This window comes from Ptychodera flava, chromosome 5, assembly GCF_041260155.1.
Source record: "Ptychodera flava strain L36383 chromosome 5, AS_Pfla_20210202, whole genome shotgun sequence".
NCBI lineage: Eukaryota > Metazoa > Hemichordata > Enteropneusta > Ptychoderidae > Ptychodera > Ptychodera flava.
Genome location: NC_091932.1, coordinates 6,798,124 through 6,803,520, shown reverse-complemented (window position 1 = coordinate 6,803,520; position 5,397 = coordinate 6,798,124).

Genomic DNA, 5,397 nt, shown 5'->3' with positions numbered 1-5,397 from the left:
TTCTGTGGGAATGTTTTATTGCTGTCAGTGTGATATGTGTAGTCACGGTGGGTAGCAAACACTGCTTTCTTACCACATTTATTTTTACCCGAGTTGACTATTGCTGAACTGCCTGATGTGACGGAGCTTCAATTTTCACTACTTTGTCAACACATTATCAAGGGTTTCACAAGTTATTGTGCTCCTAAATGGCAAAAAATTGACCAAGGCACGTTGAGTACCCAATCTGAAAATTGGAATGCAGAGATGAATTTCACTAACTTGCTTGTTTTTTAGTGATGCTGCTGTCGCCTCTTGCAAAGAACCAAACAAGGCGGATATGTCTCCACATGTGAGTGATATAATCTTTCTATCGCCTATGGCGACAAAGTATGATGAGAGAATAAGTAAATAAATAAATGCGATAATGAATACGAAGTATGCGGTTCGACTTGTCCGATATAAAAGTAGAGCAAGATCTATAAGGGTTGCTGGATGTATATTCACTCCAGTCTAGTCTCCTGATGAGTGAGTCTCGCGACTCACGAAACAACGTTGTAGAGATGAAATTGTAAAATCAATTCTCCAGCAACCCTTATGTAAATAGATAATATATATATATATATATATTATATATATTATATATATATATTATATGTATACATATATATATATATATATATATATATATATATATATATATAATATATATTAAGTAAATAAATAAATAAGTATATAAATAAATGATAAATGAACGAACGAAGGATGAGAATGTGTACATCAACAGGATGAATGTGTGCATTCATCATGTTGTCTTGTAGAGATAAATAATTGCAAGTGTTATATAAAGTAATACTGACATGAAAGAGACAAAACGCGATTCTTTTTCAAAAGCGCGTGTTTTGTTAATGCTTCCTATCCTGTCCGTCACTAAACCTCGACACGATATCACTATCACCAGGTGTAACTAAGGTTAACTCCCTTGTATCGTGTGCGATCTATAAGTATTTTTTTTTATCTATTTATTTATTTATTCGGAAGACCAACAGGAATAAAATCCCAATTACAGGCTCCGCTCGACATAAAAAGAAATACAAGCACAATCACACAAAATAAACAATAAATACAATATATACAATAAAAACAGACAATTGCGATTCACAAACGAGATCATGTATAAAAATAATTCTTTACACTATTTTTAAAAAGACTAAATCTGTCAAAAATATCAATATTTGGATTATATTTTGCAATTTCGTTAAAAGTGGACAGAGCACGTGGAATGAAAGAGTACTTGCGAACATTAATTCTGGTTGCTGGTACCCGAAACGGACAGTTAAACCTTAAAGTTCGTTGAACATTCAGTGGGATTTGTGTTAAATAAGAACTGTTAACCACAGAATGAATACATTTGTATAAAAAACAGAGATCAGAAACTTTTCTACGATTAAAAAGGGGAGGTAGTTTGAAAAATTGCATAATTTTCTATACTCTGAAGAACAGTAAGGTATGTTTTGTTTAAAGCATAAGTATCTGATAAATTTCTTTTGAACACGTTCAACTTTATCAACTAGGTTCTTTTGCCATGGATTCCATATAACAGAACAGAAATCGAGGTAGCTCCGTACCAAAGAGATGTACAAGGCCTTCACCGACTTTACATTATGGAAAATTAATTGATACAAAAGAACATTGTCACTGAAATGTACAGTCAGTAGGGCGCCAACAGAACAAAACACCCTAAGATAGCGTACTATACGTAATACGTACTGTACAGCAAATTTACAGCATGAAACTACTACCTACTTAAGATGCAAAATACCGGTCTTAACGTCACATTACGAATAAGAAGCGACGCACTTTCCATAGAACAGCGTAGTATCAAAGTTCATTGGTCAAGAATTGAATGCATTATTGTTCTTTGCAAAATTCATATTTTGATAGTTGTTCCGCGCTTCAAGAATATTGGACATTTAATATTTAATGGACGAAATTTAAGATTGGTACTTGACAGATCAATGGTGGTTGATTCAGCTGTTGTCCTCACGCAATAGCGAAGACAAGCTCACTTATCGGCAATTAATCCTTGTAAACAATCAACGCAGGTCACATAGTAGACGCTCGTATTTCTTTCAATGTTTGCTTGAATGGTGGCAGTGAAAGATAAGGTCAATGTCCTGAACGACCGTACATATAAGAACAAGGTGGATGTACATGTACAGTACTAGTGGTACGTGGTGAATTTATTTGACACATTGCAGTGTACTTGTCGTACATCGCCGTTTACTGTTGAAAAGGGTGTGTCTAGAGGAAGTGATGCCACAAGGGTCGGTGGCCCCTTCTCTTTCGAAATTAATGTCAATATTAAGTTAAGGATATATTAAAGAGACAACCAAACTGTATAAATCTAAAGAACCATTGTCCGAACCGAAAGGCACAGGATGTAGGTGGTATGGTAATAATATAAGGCATTCAACAGATCCACATGTAAATAAATTAGTAGAAAGGGGCGTACCTTCATTGAGCGGATCTTTCAAGTCGCAAGAGGCGCAAACAAGACCGAAGTGAAATGTCTGCCATCTAGAGCAGAACGGGGAAATATCCGGCACAGTATGTTGTGAATCGGACTTGAATTGTTCTGTAAATGACTTTAACAGCATAGAAGTCAATTTAAAATCTGTGGAAGTCAGCAGAATACCTAAGCCGTATTAAACGCAGCGTTGAATCTCGGATTGTAGAACCATGGGACATTTAGGCCCCTCCCGTGAAAGTTTTTTGTTGGGGGGTGTCACTCTGAAAGGCGCCTGGAAAAACTAAGTCGCCCAATCATTGTTAATCAGTGTACACTCGTCTTGTTTTAACCTCTTCTCTTTTCATGCACAGTGCTTTCCCCGCCTTTATATAAGACGTGCGTTCTCAAGGTGCCCATAGAAAGTGGAAATTTGTATCCCATGCAACTAAAACCGGGTAATACGAAATTTGTATAGGCGTGGCGAAAAGCCAACGAATCTGTATATATATGACGAATTTGCACTTTCTTTACGAGATCGACATCATAGAGGTAGGGAGGAAGAGGTGATATACAATACCTCGGCATATGAAAACCATGGATCAGTATTGTAATAGGCCTAAACTCATAGACCCAAGTTCTAGGGTCAATTGTAAAGCTAGGGAACACTGCCCTTTGGCTGATGTTAAAGGGCGAAATCGCGAAACGGCGAAATGAAGAAACAAAAAAAGACCGAGAAATAGAGAAATTAATAAATCAATAAGGAAAAAAAGAAACTGAAATATACAGATTGAAAGAAGTCCAACACACAGCAAAACAAACGGTCAATTCGATATAAATTACACACTCTCCCCATTGCCCCTTGTTAAAGCGCCCCTATAGGCTATTACGTCACTGGCCGCCACGCGTGCCGCACTACGTGCCACGTGCCGCGTGTCAGATTTCAGGATTCCCGTTCTGCAGTTTAAGATAGAAACAGATTCATTTTCACTCCAATTTACTTTATCGATTCATCTACACTAATAAATCACCATTACGGCTTCAACGGCGCATTTGATATGCATGAAGTGGTGACCTGCGATAAATGTGTTTACGAATTCTACATGTAGGGGCCGAGGTTATCAGAATAGTATCAAGTGTTTGAATTCATTTTTATCATAAGTACCGAAATTAAGGTTTTCTACCCAAAATAGGTTACCTCTTCATCGTTCGAGTAAACTATTGCTCCCTCAATCACTTAAGATTCTCCGTTTTTTGAAAATATATAGTAGTTATGACATCTTTGATGAGAAATAATGCTTTGAAAAAACGTGTGTTGGTTAAGTACAACGCCTCATGAATGTATTGCGCGTTGAAAATCAATTTTTATGCTTAGTGTCAGGTAACAACTGGAAATACAGTGTCACTGTAATTTCACACGGAGAAAACAGTAGCAGTGGTGACAATACACGTATTACGAACTTTGTTTTGAACACATCGGTCGTCTGACACCGGCTAATCCAGCGAAACTAGAAAACGCATGTTTGGCAGAGATAAGCTATACGATTGAACCTCTTCTGCTTCTGGTCATAAACTTATAAATACTATTAGTTGTTGTTTTGGTAATGCTTTGTATAGAAAGATAATATGATATTTTCGGGGGAAAGATGGGTTCGTCGATAAAGGTAAACATAATTTACTCAGCTTAAATTTACATTGTTTAAACTCGGTCTAATACATTTTGAACCAATATTATCATCGTTTTAGGTTTTGGTTCTCTACAACAATTGTAACTGTAACGTCAATCGCCTGACTCATGCTAATCCAGCGAAACTCAAAAACGCATGTTCGCCAGAGATAAGCTATACGATATTAGACCTCTTCTGCTTCTAGTCATAAATTTAAATAGTAGTTGGTGTTTTGGTACCGTAATGTTTTGTATAGAAAGATAATGATATGATATTTTCAGGGGCAAGATGGGTTCGTCCACATCAGGCAAACATAATTTATTCGGTTTAAATTTATATTGTTTTACGTTTTAGGTTTTCGTTCACTACGACAATTGTAACTGTATGCACGTTATATCTACTATAGGCAACCGTTCATTTTTAAATGCACACTGTCGGTATGAAATCTATTCCAAAATGTTCATAAGTAATGTCGTCACATTCATTCCTAAACATAATAGTTCTGAAAATCTTTATCTATATATGAATAAAGCGATGCTCAATCGAGCTAAACCCTCACTGAAATTGTTATAAGATATTATCAACATTTGACTAACACATTTGAGAAAAATATCTTCAATAATAAACTTTCTACACGCATCAAAGTGCAGTCCGTAGATCAAACTGACACATCGGAAACATAAGATCTTCTCGCTGGAAGTGTTTACAAATTGTGTCGCTTAAAACTTGCGTTTCATGTCATACATCTTTGCTTCGTCAACAAGAATGCATCGTAGTTCAACACTCTTGCCCTAGCCGGACATCAATAATAAACTCTTGCTTGTATCACTGATATCTCATAACCTCAATTTAACTGTCCCGTAAAAGTGAAGTGCGTTTTTCTCTCTGAAAAAATCCCTTGGACGTCGCAATAAAAGACAGTTTAAGACGCGAAAATATATCTCAGTCTAATGTCATCGGAAAATTGATGAAATTTAAATTTAAATCCAGAAAAAATCTTGGAAAACAACTGATGATCGAACCCCTTTACCATACAAGTTGCATGTTGTATGTCCTCGCAGTATATCATGCCGTTCATATTATCCTTGACAAATGCTATTTTGACATCAGTTCCTGGCCAGACTGTGAATCCCCCCCCTGATAAACAGAAAATTGAAGTGCTTGTGCTTTGTAGTTTGAACTGTCGGGGGTAAACCTGCATCCAGTTCGGGTCATAGTGCCCCTCCGATGGGACAATATTGT